At 52.3% G+C, this 19,575-nt stretch overlaps 1 long non-coding RNA gene across 1 annotated transcript in view; it reads left to right on the top strand.

The window, feature by feature from the left end:
- Positions 1–4,530, top strand: part of LOC132211203 (uncharacterized) — a 46,456-nt gene extending 41,926 nt beyond the window's left edge. Inside the window, exon 2 of the long non-coding RNA XR_009447433.1 lies at positions 1,406–4,530. This is a non-coding gene — a long non-coding RNA (uncharacterized LOC132211203). The remainder of the gene's footprint in view (positions 1–1,405) is intronic.
- The last annotated feature ends 15,045 nt before the right edge of the window (positions 4,531–19,575 follow it).

Genomic DNA, 19,575 nt, shown 5'->3' with positions numbered 1-19,575 from the left:
AAAGGGAGACATATGTAATACTTTCAACAATAAATATTTTTTAAAAATTATTCCTAGGTATTTAATACTTTTATTTTAATTTATTGATTTTTAGAGAGTGAGAAGGAGACAGAAACAGAGACGTGGCTTTTGTTGTTGTTCTGCTGATCTCTGCGTTCACTGCTTGCTGCTTGTATGTGCCCTGACCAGGGATTGAATCCTCAACCTTGGTGTAATAGGACAGTGCTCTAACCCCGTGGTTGGCAAACTGCGGCTTGTGAGCCGCATGCGGCTCTTTGGCCCCTTGAGTGTGGCTCTTCCCAAGCCTTAGGAGGACCCTAATTAAGTTAATAACAATGTACCTACTTATATATATAGTTTAAGTTTAAAAAATTTGGCTCCCAAAAGAAATTTTAATCGTTGTACTGTTGATATTTGGCTCTGTTGACTCATGTGTTTGCCGACCACTGCTCTAACCCACAAAGCTATCTGGCCAGGGTGGTGTTTTATAATTTTAATGCTGTTGTAAATGGGATAGTTTTCTTAATATCTTCTTCTGATCATTATTTTAGTATATAGAATTCTGAACAGATTTCTGCATATTTATTCTGTGTCCTACAACTTTACTGAAGTCATTTATTAGTTCTAACTGGGGCCCAGTGCACGAATTCGTGCACCTTGAAAGGAACTGTGGGCCACGGGGCTGCGGTGGGCACAGGGGTGGGTCTCAGTCCATCCTCCGTGCCCCAGGAGCCCCGGTGCCTCGCTAGCCTGCCGGTCCTCGCGCGGCGCAGTCCTGGGCCGCTGAGTGGGCAGGTCTCCGTGCAAGTTGTTTCCTGTGGCTCGTGCCGTCCCGACTGCACGCTCTGCGCACAGACTCCACTGGTCACGGGGAGCGGGGAGCCGTGTGATGTGCTCGAGCGGCCTAGTCCGAACTCGTCTCCCGCCCGCAAACCCGCTCCTCCCGGCTCGGCCGTGGGGATACCGGCCGCCCTTGCGCGCTTTAGGCTTGTTGGGGGGCGTGCTGATCCTCTGTGTTTTGCTGAGAACATCAGGAACCGGAGCATTTGGTCGCTGGGGAGCGCGCAGCCTGTGGCCTTGGCTCCCGGCGTGCCCTGCCCCTTGTGGCTTTGTGGTCTAGCCTAGTGAGGGAATTTGCGCGGAGGGACAGGCAGGTGAGCAAGTAGTTATAACAGCTTAAAGGCTGCATATGTAGCAGATGAAAAGGGTATGGGGGGGGGGCAAACGGTGGGAGAAAGATGGGACTCCCTTAGGTGGTGACTAAGGCTCTAAGGAAATGATACCTGGGCTGAAACCCGGGGGGTAAAGAGTGATTCCAATTATTCAAACATCCCAGGTCAACTCAGAATTTAAAGTGACTCTTAAATTAAGACTTATAAGAGTATAGCAGGATTATTTATTACAGCCAAAAACCAAACGCGATTCAGGGATCCATCAACAGGAAAATGGATAAAACGAACAAAATGGCATATTTCTGCAATGAAATACTACACAGTTGAGAAAAAATTATATGCAACATTGATGAATATCTAAAACATGGTAAGTGAGGTAAGTTATTGTAAGATATATATTCTTTTTAAAAATGTTTTAATTTTTATTATTTTGATTGGACAGTAAAATTAGTGCCCTGCTGTGAGGAAAAAATTAGCACTTTCTCCTAACCTCCCGCACCCCCCATTTGTTACTGTTTAGGCTGTTTCCTACATAAGGGATGGTTCTTTTCCTGGCTTCATTAAGATAAAAAACTTCTCTCCAAAGACACTATCAAGAGAAAGAAAAGAGGCAGAGACTGGGAAAAAATAATTGCAAAACGCGAATCTGATGAAGGACTTTTATCCAAAATGTTCAAAGAACTCAAAACTCATTAAAATATAGGCAAAGGGTCCCAGAACTGCCTCACCAGAGAAGCTATGCAGATGGCAGATAGCATATGAAAAGGTGCTCGGTATCCCAGGTCACCAGGAACTGCAGAGTGAAACCATGAGATCCCACTGCTCGCTGTCAGCGGCTAAAGCTCAACACTGCAGCTCCCAGGGCGGAGGGAGAGGGGGCCGCAGGACTCACTTCAGAGGGTGCGGCCCCTTCGGAGGACAGCCGGGCGGTTTCTTAAAAGCTGAGCATCCTGCACCGCGACCCGGCAGCCACGCTCCTTGGTAGTCACCCCAGCGAGCTGAAAGCATGTCCACACACAAACCTGCACACGGATGTTTAGAGAAGCTTTACTCACAGTTGCCAAGACCTGGAGGCAACAAAGGTTTCCATATTTTTTATCAGAAGAATCTAAGAAAGACACAAGATGGTGCTATAACTCCAAGAAAGCACAGGAATGTATGTATGTGAGACACGCCTCCTCTCTCTCTCTCTCTCTCTCTCTCTCTCTCTCTCTCTCTCTCTCTCTCACACACACACACACACACACACACACACACACACACACTCACACTCATCCCAGGTTCACCTGACAGCCCTCAGCCTTTCAAGACAATTCATTGTTCTCACTACCTTCTTGTTGTTTTTTGTTGTTGTTAATAACAGTCAACATGGTAACTGGTTTACAGGCGGTAAGACATTTTGTTATTAGGAAGACTCATAATTACTGCGATTAGTTCCCCGATGAGCTGTCTGGAAAAGTTGGTTCCAGGAGAGCTTTGATTTGTGGTTCAAGCATCCGGCCACCAGGGGGCGGTGCGGGAGCGCGGTGTCCCAGGCCTGTGATGGGAAATGCCGGGCATGGCTTGGTGGTGGGTGGGGAGCGCTGCCTTGGGTGCAGAAAGCAAGTAGCTGCTGTACAAAAGGAGACTATACCCTGGCTGTGAGCACCGAGAAGCACTCGTTCCATCAAGAGTGACAGGAAAGGAATGTGTTTCTAGAAAAAAAAATGATGCAACATTTCCTGCTTACAACATTATTCCTCAGCAATAAAGTAGTTCCTCTCCACCAACCCCGGGTAGATCACTGAGATCTCCCGCTGCCTGTAGGCATCTCCGTGAAGAGGGGAGAAGGGAGAGGCAGGGGTTCTGCAGGGCCAGGCAGGGGGAGAGGAGGCGCTCGGAAACGTCCAGTTTTGTGACTCGGACCCTGAGGCCGCCCCAGCAGGTGCCGCGTGGACCCGGAGCTCAGGCGCGGGCCTCGTTCTCTGGCCAAAAGAATAGCAACTCATGTTCATCTTTCACTTTATCTTCTCGTGGCTTCACGTTGTAGTTGCAGTAAACCCGGTCCTGACCCGCCCCTGCTTGCTCCTCCGCGGTCTCCGCGAGCCGCCTCTGGCTGGTCCTGGCTCTCTGTCCGTCCACAGACATTGCAGACCCACCCTCCATTCGAGCCGCCCCGCTCCCTGCTCTCTGCCCCCGTTTTCCTCCTCCGCTTGGCTGCCTGCCTTTTCTCATTCCCGCGTGGAGTCTGTCGCTGTCTCCTCCCAGGCGCCCTTCCTGCTGTCCTAACCAGAGTGTCCCCTGCCCCAGGCCCCTCCTTCCCATGGCACCGCTGTGTCCTTCCCAGCAGGTGCACGATCGGAAATTGTCTCTCTGTTGCAGCGGGATTCGCTTCAGATGCAAAGGCAGTTTAACAGGGAAAAGCAGTAAGAGAACTCGCAGGGCACACTCGTAATCTTCATCGCACGCGTTACCTGTTGGGGTGGAAAGTCCGCGTGTCCATGGCCAGGGTACCAGTGAGAAGGGACAGTCCCGGATGCGTATATTCACGGCGTGTACTTTGGGGTGGGGAGCCGGGTCGGGGCATCCGTGAGACAGCTCAGTTCCCTGGCCAGGGGTGGGCCTGTGGGGCGGGACCTCCCCGGGACCTGGGCCCTGCGAACTGGCCTGTCCCTCCTACGCGCACCCAGAGCTCTCGCTAAGCTACCACAGTCAGGAGGACGTGAGCAGGTCGAGGCCATCGGCTTTCATCCGCTAAATGCAGCAGCACAGAGGCAGGGGGCTGTCTGTCCACCACCACAGTACGGGCCGGGGCCGGTCCTCAGGCACCTTCGGGATGAATGAGGGCAGCAGCATGAGTGGCGGTGGAGTGGACAGCTACAGAGAAGGGCGTGGAGAGGACAGGCCGTGTGTCCCTGAAATCATGTCGGGGTGGACTGGGCCTCTGGGCAGGCAGGGTCTGAGGTGGTGGTAGCACCGTCCCCGGCGCAGAAGCTGCAGGTGGCACCAGTCACTCATGGGACCCCAGCCACGGGTCTTTCCGTGGCGTTTAACCCACGCCCGTGCTGACTGAGCGTCACCCAGACGCTTCTAACCGTCCGCTGGGCTGCGCTGCTCTTGAATCCGAGGTTGCTCTGGTATTTGACCCCGAGTTCCCGACCGTTTTTGTAAGAGGAACAGGTTGGCATGTGGGGGAGACATGGTCCACGCGTCTCTTCTTCATTCTGACTGTTCTTTTCTTCTCCAGCCTCACAACCCGCCGGACTGGTTCTGGCAACAAGAGTGACGATGAGGCCATTTCCACTATGTTCAGGTCAGCGTTAGTAATGCTTACTGCGTACTCATCCTTTTGGTATGCTTCTAACTTAGCGAAATAGGGGGGGGGGGGGGAAGTGTCAAATGAGAGGAAATTATGTGTCGAGCTGAATCTGAGGAGTGACTAATATGACAACGTACAATACTCGCCCAGCACTGGGCCGGGAGGACTTCTCATGATCACAGACTTCCTCGTTCTGCTCGCTCCCCGAAGATAAGTCCTCGTAACACTCACAGGATTTACACTCAGAATGCCAACAAAAGCTATAAAGTCGGCAAAACAAGACCTTGGCAGTCTCCACCGTGACCCATTGCTGGCATCATCTTTCTCTACCAAAGTCATACCTATTATTAAGGGCCTTAGGGACTAAAGAATGACACGTAATGGGGAGATTGCACAGATTAGCTCACTGTATTTCCACAAGTCCAAGTCATGCATGGCAGTAATTTCAGAGCAATTTTCTTCAACCAGGGATTAATTTAAGACACTCTTAAACGCTAAACTTTTATACCCTTGGCAAATTTTTTTTCCTACAATTCTCTCCAACAGTATCTTTTCACTCCACTTCCTGTTTTTTCCTGGGCTATAAAATGACTTCTTCCTCTGATCACCTCCTACCCATTAGTGAAACCACAGTCCATTTATTACTCCCCTCACATTTTACACATTTGTTTAACCTCCTCTAACCACACAGCTTCAACTTCCACTTAACTATAGGCTTTAAGCCAAACAGTGAATAACTTTTGCAGCCACGTATCAAACTGGACACGTCTATTTGCTGTCCTACCAGCTCCTCACACTTGGCCCCGTGTCTGCTGTGCCCACCGCCAAACCCTTGGTGTTTTCTCCTGGCGGCATAGGCTGGACATCACCCACTTTCTAGCCTATAAGCATAGGAGTCCCCCTCTCGCCGACCGCCACTCTCCATACCCAGTCGGTAAGCCTCATAGTATATGTTTCCTTAAGGTCTTTTCTTTCCACACTTTCATTCTGACCACAATAACTGTGGCCTCGGGTCTGGTTTCTCTAAGGCTCAATGGCCACTCACCTGTTCCCAGCACCCGGGAGCCGTGCTCCTGACTCCCAAGGCTCTTCAGGATTGACCTCAAGGCCATGCTAGGCCTCCAGGATGAAATGTGGCCTCTTCATTACATAAGGCTCTCAATTGATGACCCTGAAACTACAGGGAGTACGTTGTGATAGACTCAAATAATTTTAAAACATTTATATGGATTTCAGAAAGGAAGGGAGAGAGAGAGAAACATCAATGATGAGAGAACAATTGATCAGCTGGCTCCTGCACTCCCCCTACTGGGGATCAAGCCTGCAACTTGGGCATGTTCCCCAACCAGGAATCGAACCGTGACCTTCTGGTTCATAGATCAATGCTCAACCACTGAGCCATGGCGGCCAGGCTCAAATATTTCTTATCAAATGTTTCTTAGCTATGAAAAATAAATAAGGCACCAAGGAAGCATAACAAAATGCGGAGACAAAGAAACAGGACAAAATTGTCAATGGAAGAAATAGAGTTCAGAACCACACTTTTAAGGTCTCTCAAGAACTGTTTAGAAGCTGCCGATAAACTTAATGAGATCTACACGAAAACTAATAAGACCCTCGATCTTATATTGGGGAACCAACTAGAAATTAAGCACACACGGACTGAAATAACGAATATTATACAGATGCCCGACAGCAGACCAGAGGAGCGCAAGAATCAAGTCAATGATTTGAAATGCGAGGAAGCAAAAAACATCCAACCGGGAAAGCAAAATGAAAAAAGAATCCAAAAATGCGAGGATAGTGTAAGGAGCCTCTGGGACAGCTTCAAGCGTACCAACATCAGAATTATAGGGGTGCCAGAAGATGAGAGAGAGCAAGATATTGAAAACCTATTTGAAGAAATAATGACAGAAAACTTCCCCCACCTGGTGAAAGAAATGGACTTACAGGTCCAAGAAGCGCGGAGAACCCCAAACAAAAGGAATCCAAAGAGGACCACACCAAGACACATCATAATGAAAATGCCAAGAGCAAAAGATAAAGAGAGAATCTTAAAAACAGCAAGAGAAAGAAACTCAGTTACCTACAAGGGAATACCCATACGACTGTCAGCTGATTTCTCAACAGAAACTTTGCAGGCCAGAAGGGAGTGGCAAGAAATATTCAAAGTGATGAATACCAAGAACCTACAACCAAGATTACTTTATCCAGCAAAGCTATCATTCAGAATTGAAGGTCAGATAAAGAGCTTCACAGATAAGGAAAAGCTAAAGGAGTTCATCACCACCAAACCAGGATTATATGAAATGCTGAAAGGTATCCTTTAAGAAGAGGAAGAGGAAGAAAAAGGTAAAGATACAAATTATGAGCAACAAATATGCATCTATCAACAAGTGAATCTAAGAATCAAGTGAATAAATAATCTGATGAACAGAATGAACTGTTGATTATAATAGAATCAGGGACATAGAAAGGGAATGGACTGACTATTCTTGGGGGGGAAAGGGATGTGGGAGATGTGGGAAGAGACTGGACAAAAATCGTGCACCTATGGATGAGGACAGTGGGTGGGGAGTGAGGGCGGAGGGTGGGGCGGGAACTGGGAGGAGGGGAGTTATGGGGGGAAAAAAGAGGAACAAATGTAATAATCTGAACAATAAAGATTTAATTAAAAAAAAAAAAAGAAAAATAAATAAGAATCCTATATTAAAAGGCTAATATGCAAATCAACCAAACAGCAGAGCAATCAGTCGCTATGACGCACACTGACCACCAGGGGGCAGACGCTCAACACAGGAGCTGCCCCCTGGTGGTCAGTGCGCTCCCCCATAGGGAGCAGACCTAAGCTGTCAATCAGACATCCCCCAAGGGCTCCTAGACTGTAAGAGGGTGCAGGCCAGGCTGAGGGACCCTCTCCCCACCCTCCCACCCCCCCAACCCCAGTGCATGAATTTTGTGCTCTGGGCCTCCAGTTTAGGAATAATAGCTCCATTCCTGAAAGGCATGAACCTGACCTCCAGAGGAGCGGGGAGTATGTGGGAGACCACGGTTAGTGTGGCCTCAGTAAGACTTCGGCTGCAGTGGGGTGAGCCTGGACAGGACACTTCCACGACCTTAGCTTCCGTTTCCTCGCGTGGAAATATTATCTCCCTCAGATGAGCCTTTGGACAGTGAAATAACATTGGATATAAAGTTCCCATCTGAGAAACTGCATAGCTGTTAGTACTTAGCGTTGGACGTTTATCCCAAAGAGTAAAACAGCAATAATGGCTTTAAGTAACAGCATAAGGAAGTAATAATAGAAACGCCACCAGGAGCCACACAGAACCCGCCGGGAACCGGTGCTGACAGCACCTCGCGGGGCGAGTGTCTGGGAGGGGAGAGCCCAGGCCGGCAGCCTTACCGACACAGGGCCACCGACCAGACACTTCGCTCCTCAGCTTCCGACAGAAGGGCTGGCCTCCAGGAGACAGGACCATACGGCTGTGGTTTCTGTGGTCTTCCGTCCAGGGCACCGCTCACTCCTGCCGCCACCGGCCAGGTCAGAAAGCCTTCCCAGCTGCTCCTGCCATTTCCGAGGCGTCTGGGGGGCTGGAGACACCCACTTTCTGCCGGTGGCACCCCTGCCCCCAGACGCCCGGGGCTGGGCTGGGTGCAGAGGGCGGTGACAGTCAGAAGCTGCCGTTGTGTCCACTGAGGACGAGAGAGCTGGTAACGTGGAGGCTTCTCGAGGTCATTCCGTCCAGCATTTCCTCTCGTGAGGAGGAAAGCCAGGCGCAGACACGCTGCATTAGACAAAGTCGGGCTGGGGGATGGCAGGCCGGGAGGGCCCAGCTCGCACAGGCCTGGCCCACAGCCGCCTCCAGAGCGGCCGCTGCCCCTGCGGGACGGGGGCTGGCTGTGCAGGTGCCCATGCCCGCGCTCTGTGTGCTTGTCCAACAGGACGTCGTTGTCTCCCTGCGGGACTGGAGTTTGCTGCCCCAGCAAAGAGGATGTGGAGGTCGCGCTCATCAGCCTACCGGGCATCGCTGTTTCCCTCTTCCTGCGTCTGATGTGCCACACGGGCCTCTGTTCCCTTCCGGCCTGAGCTGGGGACAGCCCTGCCCACACTGGGAGGGACAAGCAGTGAGGATGAGGTGAATGAAACCTGTGTAGCTCCCAGGAAGTCCTGCCACCCTCCCTCTCTCCTCCTCCTCCTCCCCTCCTCCTCCTCCTCCCCCCTTCCGTCCTCCTCCTCTCCTTCTCCTCCCCCTTCCTTCTTCCCCCTCCTATCCTCCTCCTCTCATCCCCCTCCTCCCCCTTATTCTCCTCTTCCTCCTCCTCCTCGTCCTCCTCGTCCTCCTCCTCCTCCTCCTCCTCCTCCTCCTCCTCCTCCTCCTAGGGGAGTTCATCCAGGGGATTCCCTGAGGGAGTCAGTTGCTATGGGACAGTGCTGCAGCTGGGCTCACTGCAGGGTCTGGGCATCGCACAAAAGCTGGCGTTTTCTGCTGCTTTGAGATGGTTGGAGAGGTTAGCAGGGGTGGGCAAACTTTTTGACTCAAGGGCCACAATGGGTTCTTAAACTGGACCGGAGGGCCGGAACAAAAGCATGGATGGAGTGTTTGTGTGAACTAATATAAATTCAAAGTAAACATCATTACATAAAAGGGTACGGTCTTTTTTTTTTTTTTTTTTTTTTTTTTTAGTTTTATTCATTTCAAACAGGCCGGATCCGGCCCGTGGGCCGTAGTTTGCCCACGGCTGGGTTAGGGCCATCTAATATTAAACAGGGGACTAGGCCACGGCCAACAGCTTAATAAGTTTCTCATTCATTAACTCCTCAGTACTAACTCATGAGTTAGTTCATCTGTCACTTATTCGGTCCTTACATTCCAGGAATTCTGTTAGATCCTGGGGACACGCTGTCCCTGCCCTTAGTCTAGACAAGTAAACAAGTGGTTGCGGTGCATGTGGGTACCCTGATGGGGTGAGGCGGCCACAGGGATGGACCCCCGTGTTAGGCCGTCACTGCTTATAGAGACTGGATCTCTTGTTTCTCTCTCTTCGTTCTGCTTTGAATCTACATCCCCTGCTTTCTTCCTGGGGTAAACCTGGAGCCGAGGTTCTAGGCTTTGCATCTTTCTGGTCCAGCGCCCCATCGTCTCTCCTGGTTGGTTTCTTTAACTTGACCTCCTTCGTGAGTCTCGGCTCTGTCCAGTCCTCTGAACACGGAGTCCACCCGTCACAGCCGTGAGCATGTGCCTGCCCGTTCTGGGCCCAGCTCGGCACCCCGCACGTTCCCGGGGCATTCCCTCCCAGTCCCCGCCGGAGGAGGCAGGGCCAGTGTTGGACAGATTATCTAACTACTTGGGGGTTTTGTGGACACTGTCGACTTGGGTAAGTGCTCATCTTGTCAGTAAAAAACTGCTAGCGCATCGTTATTACCATGGGGAGTGTGGGATTCAGGAAGAGGGCAGTGGAGGCAAGTTCACCAGGAGTGTATGGAAGTGTTTCTATGATTAGCAGAGAGTGCGTGAGTCAAAATAGCCTGAGGAACATGTCCAAGCACCAGCTAAGCTATTTCCGCAACTTAGAGACGAGGATAAATGAGCAGCAGGATCGGAGCTGGGGAGTCAGGCTGGGCCGGCAGCTACTGAGAGGAAAGAAGGGGGAACGACAAGAACAGTGATTTTTTGTGGAGTCCTCATGATGCACTGGGCACCCGTTTAATCTTCACAGGGCCCTGGGAGTGGAGACGATTGCTGTCCTTGCTTTAGGTTGTTGGTTCAGAGTGTGAAGGAGCTTGGGCAGTAAGTGGGAGAGCCAGTGCTCCGCCCCAGCCTGCCGACTCCAGAGTCCACGGCCAGGCTACTACCCCCCGCGCCAGGCCGGCGATGAGAGCAGAAGGAGGCTCACTGAGATACTGGGGCTGCTTGCCTGTGTCGAACCCGTTGAGAGAAGGAAGCGATGGGCTTCCCTGGTCAGTAGAGTTGGTGATGACCCGCTGTTGGCAGCCCAGGTAGGCAGAGGATAGGGGATGACCTGCATTCATGCACCTGTACAGCGATGCATCGCATAGGCCTTTCCGTCAACGGCAGACCACAGGGATGATGGGGCCCCAGAGATTACAATGGAGCTGAAACATTGCCGTGCCTAGTGACGCTGTAGCCATCACAACATCGTAGGTGCAAAGATTGCCGAACTCCACCAGGCTGGGCTGAGATGGCGAACAGCCTTTACCTGGGGTGGGTGAGGAGGCCGAGAGGTGCTTCCTGAGGACTTGACCAAGGAGGAGCTGTTGGAACTGGACCAGGAAAGCAAAGCTGAAGAAGCGCAAGAGCAGAGGAAGCTGCAGGAGAGAGAAGAGGAACCCCAAGAAGTTCACGGGGGAGGGCTTAGCGGCAGTGTGTGCAGACCTCCTTTGAACGTCTGAAAGCATGAGGACGTGCTCGCAGACACGTCTGTGATGAAAAGGGAGAAACCAAGCCAACCACCGAGGCCTATTTCTGGGAAGAGGGCCCGCTCGCGGAGCTCAGGAGGCGCCCAGCAGTGCTCCCGGGGGGCTTGTCCCCAGGAGAGGCCGCTCTACGCCTGGCCCCTGAACCTTCCCAGTGGGACCAGGTGAGGAGGGGGAGCCCTGGCCCTGCCCCTGCCCCTGCCCCTGGCCCTGTGGAGGCCCAGGCTAATGTGTGTGCCTTTGTCTGTTTCCACCAAAAAGTTTAAAAGTAAAAATCAGCCCTGGCTGGTGTGACTCGGTCGGGTGGACATCCTCCCGATCGATGTGCTCTCACATCAATTTCTCTCTCCCGCTCCCTTCCTCTCTCTCTAAAAATCAATAAACCGTTCTTTCATAAAGATTTTAAATAGGGAATAAGGATATAAAGAAACATGTTTTTGTCCACCTGAGCAATGTGTTTGTATTTAAAATTGTTACTACAAAAGAGTTGAAAAGTTAGAAAAACTATTTTCAACTTTTTAAAGTTTACAAAGTAAAAACATTACAGTAAGGTAAGGTTAACTTATTATTGAAGAAAGAAAATAATGTCTACACATTTACTACAGCCTACAGGCGTCATGCAGTGTGTATAAAGTCTGCAGGCATCATACAGTGTGTATAAAGTCTACAGGCGTCATACAGCATGTATAAAGTCTACAGGTATCATACAGCGTGTATAAAGTCTACAGGCGTCATACAGCATGTATAAAGTCTACAGGTGTCATACAGTGTGTATAAAGTCTACAGGCGTCACACAGTGTGTATAAAGTCTACAGGTGTCATACAGTGTGTATAAAACCTACAGGCGTCATACAGCATGTATAAAGTCTACAGGCGTCATACAGCATGTATAAAGTCTACAGGCGTCATACAGCGTGTATAAAGTCTACAGGCGTCATACAGCGTGTATAAAGTCTACAGGTGTCATACAATGTGTATAAAACCTACAGGCGTCATACAGTGTGTATAAAGTCTACAGGCATGTCCAGCCGTGTCCTAAGCCTTCACATTCACTCACTGACCCACCCAGGCAGCCCCCAGCCCTGCAGGCCCCACTCACGGTCACTGCCTCAGCAGGTGAGCCCCTCTCGTTCTGCAGGCCAACCAGCCTCTCCCAGCCCCCCTCCCAGGTGCTCCCAGGTTCCTCCTCAGGTCTAGTTTCTCTTCATTTCTCCCTTTTTGATGATTTGTTGTTGTCTTAATCCACAAATTGTGTGGTGAAGGAAATAGGTTAACATGAACACAGAAATCTTGCTGTCTTGGCTCGGAGAAGGTGACGGGCCTATAGCGTGGGTGTTCAGGGGTCCATTTTGCTTTGAGAAGATTCGGGGAGCTTTTGTTAAAAAGCCAAACTTCGTGAAAATGTTTTTATCCGATCAAGAAGTTGAATATCCTGAATTACTGTTGCCTAGAAAGTGCTGGTGCCATGTGGTTGCTGGGCGGGCAGTGCCTGAGGGAGGAGACTCTCCTGGTGTGATTCAGTCAGTCATCTAAGCAAACCGACTTCCTGTGCGTAACTCGGACCAACCCGAGTGCTGGCGAGGGGGTAGGGAGCTAAGGAAACAGACTCGTGGCCTCGGACCCAGAGCTCCTGCGTCTATGCCCTTGGCCGGGGGTGACTCGCCGCCTGCTTTCTGCAAGACCCGGACTCCCTCCTCCCTCCCCGCTTCCTGCCTCACGTGTCTTGTGTTTGAATCTTCCATACAATCGTTTAAGCTCTTACATGAAACTTTAAAAATAAAATCACCAGGCCCAGGACCAGGCCCAGCGGCGTGGCTCAGGGGTTGAACATTGACCTATGAACCAGGAGGTCAGGGTTCAATTCCCGGTCAGGGCACATGCCCGGGTTGTGGGCTCCATCCCCAGTGTGGGCCGGGCAGGAGGCAGCCAATCAAAGAATCTCTCCCATCGTTGATGTTTTTCTCTCTCTTTCTCCCTCTCCCTTCCTCTCTGAAATCAATTTATATATATATATATAAAATAAAAATCACCCATAATCCTGGCTCACTAAAAGAACTGTATTAACTCTTTAGTGACTATTATAGGGTCTGTCCATAGCCATATACACAGCTGTGCACAGAGCCTTCCGATAGCATCTCAGATGTTTCTCATGTTATTACACTGTATTCCAAATTACGGTTTTACAGCTAAATGTGTCACTGAGCTGCTGTCCTAATTTTCTTAACCACCCCCTTCATGTTAGATATGTGGGTTGTTTTTGTTCATTTCATAGTTACAGATAATCTAGCAAATTCATACTTCCATGGACCCAGCCTTTTCTCCTTTCCACCGTTTCCTTCGCATAGATTTCTAGATGTTAGCATACTGGTCCAAGTTCTATAAATATTTTCTTAGCTGCTGAGGGCTGTGCGGTTTATACCACTGCTTCATCTCACGCGCACACTCTGTTGGCACAGGTTGCCCAGTCTTCTGCGGTGCTATTATTTTAAGCATTCCCCTGCTTATACAAATTTTACGTTTGTATGGAATGTAAATGTTACTTTCCTTCTGTCTTAGAATGTTCTCGTCACTCCAAGGTCCTGACAAACCCTGGCTTCTTGCTGATGCATCGTGACTTTCCAAATACCTAGTTCTTGATGCATTTGGAGGTCATTTGAGCATGGTGACATGTTTATTCTCTGAAACAGCCTAGTTTTAACCCAATATCACTACGTTTTCTCCTGTTCTCACTCATTGTCTAGCCATGTTTCCTAACCCCACACACATCTGGGTCAATTTCTGGGCTCGTAGGCGTTCCCGCTCGTATAGTTTTCTATTTTTCATCTCCATCTCTTTGCTTTAAACGTGATATTTTATAGCGTGTTTGATACCTGGTAGAGATACTTACCTTTTATTATCATTTTTCCCAAAATATTCTTCTCTTCTATCCTGACAGCCTTCCCTTCCATGCCACGTGGGCAGTTCCTGAGCAAAGTGGTGGGTCACTTTCTAACAGTTCCACCAGCATGTCCCTTCGCTCACCTTCTTGTCTTTCCACCAAAGCTGTGTGGCCAGTTCCCAGCTCCAGGGAAACCCCTGTCCAAGGCCTCAGCTTCTCCCCCTCAGCGGCCTGGGCAGCGCGACTGGGATCGAGTGACCGCTGAGCACCATCATGACAAACTCCTCCTCCTGAGCCGGCAGGACTTGGGTTAAAAGGTTGGAGTTGGCAGATACAGGTAAAGCCTTGACAGAAGAAATCACGGTGTATTCCCCCATCTACAGCCATCGTACACGCCATGTTAAAATCCTAGGCCAGGCTCTCAGAGACCTGCCCTCCCAGGTCAAGGATGGCATAGGGACACGAGGAGCCAGGCAGCACGGACAAGCATCGTAAGTCCTGTTACCGAGATGGGGAGTGTGAGAGGGGAAATAGGGCGGGGGAGCAAGGGAGGGACAGGGACAGACAAGGATTCCCGTCTCCACAAAACCATCTGTCGGGTTTTCAGACATGATCTTTGTCAAGCGGGCAAGCACCCTTCACAGAGGCAATGCCCCCAGCTCGCAGAAGGGGGCGCCGAAGCTCCAAAAAGTGAAGTAAACTTCTCAGGAGAACTGGACTGGTGGAAGCAAGACCACGCCCAGCTCTGCATCTGCTGGAGCATGCCTGTGTGGTGTCCTGGCAGCGGGTAGAAAGGGGACTGAAATGCTCACTCTAGCTCCGCAAATGCCTATCTTGTTGAATGAATGTGTGTTGCCATAATTCCGCATGTCTCATCTCCAAATCCATAAATCTAGCTACCTACCTGCCATTTATTTTTCTTCTCAGGTTTTGTGTGTGTTGCGTGCGTGTGTGTGTGTGTGTGTGTGTGTGTGTGTGTGTGTGTGTGGTTTTGTTTTGTTAATCCTCCCCTGAGGATATTTTTCCATTGATTTTTTTTTTTTTTTTAGAGAGAGAGTGAAAGGGAGGGGGAGAGACAGAGAGATACATTAATGTGAGAGAGACACATCGATTGGTTGCCTCCAGAACGTGCCCTGAGCAGGGCCCGGGATTGAGCCTGCAACCTAGCAATGCCCCTGACCAGAACCGAACCCAGGACCCTTCAGTCCACAGGTTGACACTCTATCCACTGAGCCAAACTGGCCAGGGCTCCCTACCTGCCATTTTACAGCCTGTTGGTATTGTATAGGCTCCTCAGACTCAATGAACTTGCCCCCGACTGCTTGCTCCTCCTGGTGCAGGATTCTTATCAGGAGTGTCCCCGCCAGCTGCCTGGCTGTGCAGGTCGGAAGCCAGGAGGCATCCTGGACCTCAGTGGTTCCCAGCAGCGCCCACTGCTTCCCCTTCTCTGCCCATCCCTCTCCAGCCCCACGTGATCCTCCCAGACCACGGGCTCTTCCTCCCCTATCGGACTTCTCTTCCTCCGGCTCATTTCATCTCTAGTAATTGGAAGAATGGAATGGCTTTCTATTGGGGGGAGGGGAGTGAGGACATAACGTTCAGAATCCTCCCCTCCCCTTCCCCCACCTCCCCTTCTCCAACCTCCCCTTCCCAGCCTCCTAGCTCGCAGGCGCACATTGCAGGCCTCTTACCCCTCAGACCTGCCACCTCCTTCCAATCACAGACTCAGGACGCTTTCCCCAAGTACTTAGCATCTCTAACCTGCCTTATGATGCATTTATTTATATTTTTACTTGTTTTTTATTGTGTTTTTGTTTGTTTTGAGAGAGAGGGGAAGGGAGAGGGAGAGAGATAGAAACATCAACTTCGATCGGCTGCCTCCTGCACGCTCACTACTGGGGACAGAGCCGGCATCCCGGGCATGTACACTGATCGGGAATCGAACCAGCGACCTCTTGGTGGATGGGATGATGCTCAACCACTGAGCCACGCCGGCTGGGCTATTGCTCACTTATGATGCTCACGCTTACCGTCTGCCTCCCTGAGCTAGGACAGAAGTGCGGAGCACAGTCTCTCTTCAGTCTGGAGGGGCGCTCCCGGGCCCAGAGGGCAGACCAAGGAGGCTGCTTCCGGCAGAGTCTGCCAGCAGAGCCCCTCCAATCGACACACCTGCAGAAGGCCCTGCCTTTGCATTGAAAGAGGTAAAATTCAGTTCAAGTCCCACAGAAGCCGTGCTGCACTGTTAGGGTTGCACCTGGCCAATGGCATCACACGGAGGAGTTTCAGGAGACATGTACTAGTAATTACACTATTCGCTCCTCTTATTGCTGCTCGAGGCTCCAGGCTGTGTCTCCAACATGCCTCACGGCAAGGTTGGGTCGTTAGGGAACATGCCAGAACACTGGCCCAGAAATGTGTTGTTTTCCAGAATTGTGCAAGCCAGGGTGGCATTCCAAAGCCTCTGTTTTTCATCACTGATAAAAAAAAAAAAAAAAAAAAAAAGAGCTGCAGTTGCCGGCCTCAGCCTCCAGTGGAGGGCACGCCTGCCGTTGCCTCTGCCTGGCACCTGAAGGCCAAGGACGTGGGGCTGAGCAGTGTTGGGACACGCAGTCTCCCTTTCTACTAACTTTCTTGCCTCCATCACTGAGCTCCCCCCACCCAACATGGGTGCTGCAGCATCAGGAAAGAGACCCCCTGCCTCCCCCAGAATCCTCAGGCTGCCCTCACAGATGCAAATGTGGTCCCAGCCACGGCAGCCCTGCCACCAAAGACTGTGCTTCTCAGGCAGAGGCCATTGTGTACCTTTCTGCCCAGTGCTTGGCACAGAGCTGGTGTCCAGTGAACCTTTTCAGGATGGATGGATGGATGGATGGATGGATGGATGGATGGATGGATGGATGGAAGGATGGATGGAAGGATGGATGGATGGGTGGATGGATGGGTGGGTGGATGAATGGGTGAGTGGATGGATGGATGGATGGATGGATGGACGGATGGGTGGATGGACGAGCTATTGGCCAGGACAGGATCTGGAGTCTGCCTCACCTGGGCCCATGTGTCCTGACCAAGGTGCCCAGGGCCAGCACCAGACTTCAGGGAATAGCCAGTCACCAGGTTGCTAACAGGAGGTCTGGCCAACCCCGGGTCCAGGTGGGTACTGACCACTGACATCTGGTGGCGTCCGGAGGAGGTGCTCCCGGTACAAGACACAAGAAGGGACCAGGCCAGAAGGTGCCTCTGGTTCCCAGCAGCCAGGGAAGGAAGTGTGAGGAGTGCGGAAGGATTATTCAGGGCAATGTTCCCATGTTGTACCTTTTCGCCCGGAGTCCTGTTGCCAGGAGGATGAGGGCTGATGGGCAGTGACCTTCATCCCATGTCAAGTTGGGTTCCAGGGAGAGAGTTTGAGAACACTTCACAAGCCAGGCAAGCCACTGGGGCCACTGGACACTCACTGATGAGTTCAAGGCCATTTCAGCTTCTGGCAGCTCAGCTTTGATCTCTCATGGGGCCAAAATCACTTTTTAAAGAAACAGTGGCCTGTGGGACTCTGCCGACAGCAAAGGGACAAGCTCCTCTGACGTGGGGGCAGGGTTGCCAATGGTAGGAAACTGCTCCTGCAGCCCTCACCCAGCCTCTGCACCCTCCTCCCACTCCCTCACTCCCCCCCACCAAGTACGTCCGTCTGTCCTGAGAAAGGCGACTTCTCAGCCTGTCCCCTCCCCTCCGAGTCCACGGATCTCCACCAGTTATGTTAGCGAGCGGGCACATCAGGGTCTTCACTGATTGGTTCACACCGAGATGGAGAGAACTGGCAGGTTTTAACTTCCTGGCCCTATATTTGCACTAAAAAGGATTCCTGAATCAGTGCGAGGTCTGAGGGGCCGTCTCCGGGGAACATTCCCAGGCCCTGCCTGTGCTCAGACCAGGGCAGACTCCCTAGCCAGCTGGCCTCTATCGGGACTGGGCGAGACGGGCGGACACGCCCTGGAGCCCTCCTGCGGTCCCTCCCCAGCCCCGATCATGCACTGGTGGGTCCCTAGGCCTGGCCTGCACCCTCTCACAATCCGGGACCCTTGGGGGATGTAGGAGAGCCGATCTCAGCCTGAACCCGCCGGCCAGGCCACGGGACCCCATCAGTGCACAAATCCATGCACCGGGCCTCTAGTATGGATATAAAGAAAATGTGTTTGACTCTGGCTTTGTGTTTTCTGTTCCTCCTCTTTAAAATATTTGTGTTTATTTCAGAGTGGAAGAGGGAGGGATTCTGTCCCTCTTGGTAGCGTTTCCCTGCCACCATCAGAGCTGGGTTCCTCAGACGGGGAGTCTGAGTGTGGTTTTGTGGGAATAGGATTCCTGACCACATCTGGGAAGGTTTCCTGTGAATTTTCATGACTCCACTCGGCGGCTCACAGAGTCCCGGTGGGTGAGTGCGCTCTGAGAAATCGCAGCGCCTGATAGTCCGTTCACCCCAGGCTCACTTCCTGCAGGGCCAAACTCTGGGAACAGTTCAAGCGAAAGCATGCTAAGCACACAGAGATGATGTGTTGGTCTCACAGGGGAGCGTGAAGCGCGCCGCCTGCCAAGACCTCATTTCTAAGTGACGCTGCTACGCCCCTCGCCAGAGAATGCTGCCGCTCACTGTTCAGTTAAGAAGTGATTTAGCTGCAGAAGCGTTTCCAGATGTTCCCACGCACCGTCGCTGGGAAAAGCCACGTTTCCGAATGCGAGGGCCCTTCCCTTGCAGCGACCCCGCGGGTCTCAGCCTTGTGCCTCACGTGTTGAAACAGGCCTGTCAGGCTGCCTCCCTGCCCTCTTCGCTCCGGAAACCCCACCGTCGGGCGCCGCTGTGGAGGGGAGGGGAGGGGGCCGCGGGAGCCGCGTGGGGCCTGGCCAGGGAGGGCTGCCACGCTCTGGGCCGTGAGAACCGCCGCCCTCGCTGCCTCCCACCCAGAGAGCAGAGGCCGCTGCGGGTGACCCCGGGCTGCAGGCAGCGCTCTGTGTGTCCTGCCCAGGAATTGAACCCACAACCTTTTCTGGTGTGCACCTCTCCCAGTCCCGACCACCCCCCCCCGCCCCCCGGCATATTGGCTATTCATTGCTGAACACCCCCACCCAGACGGGAGCTTAATGCGCAAAGCCCAGACCCCCGATGGCACGGAGGGTACAGATCCCATCCCATCGGGCAGGTTCACCAGGCCCCTGGGGCCGGGCTCTGGGGCTGGGGGAGCTGAGGGTGGGAGGGGAGGGGAGAGCCGTCAATCATTCCCTGGGGCCTGAGGACAGCTCTGAGACTGGCCCAGCATCCGTCCCTCCTCGGGAAGCAGCAGGGCCAGGCCGCTCCGCCTTAGGGTTCAGGAGCCGAGACTCAGCTGGGCCGGGGGTCATCTTCATCCTGCCGGGGGCTCGGGGGCTCGCTGTGACCACTAGCCAGCTGGGGGCGCCCTCCTGCTGCCTCGGCATGGCTGAGTATGGGGGCGGGGAGGCTGGGCCCCCCCCGGGAGAGGGTGGTTTCGAGAGCGAGGACTCAGAGCGGTGGCGGCACAGGCCGGCCGCGGGCCCCCTGGGCCGGGCTCTGGGAGGAAGTGGCCGTGGGGGGTGAACACGCCCGGGACGCCCCTGAGCACCGGCTGGGGCTGGCGGGGCATCTGGAGGGCTCAATCGCTTTGTGATCTGAAATTTGGCAAAATTGGACGCTCACATTCACAGCCTGAGAGGACTTGTTTAGCCTCCTCCTCAAGGTGAAATAGCACAGTGTCCACGGGGAGAGCACGCGGGAAGACGTGGTGGG

This window comes from Myotis daubentonii, chromosome 10 (genome assembly GCF_963259705.1).
Source record: "Myotis daubentonii chromosome 10, mMyoDau2.1, whole genome shotgun sequence".
Taxonomy (NCBI): domain Eukaryota; kingdom Metazoa; phylum Chordata; class Mammalia; order Chiroptera; family Vespertilionidae; genus Myotis; species Myotis daubentonii.
The sequence above is the reverse complement of the archived record's forward strand: the minus strand, read 5'-3'. Positions and strand labels throughout refer to the sequence as shown.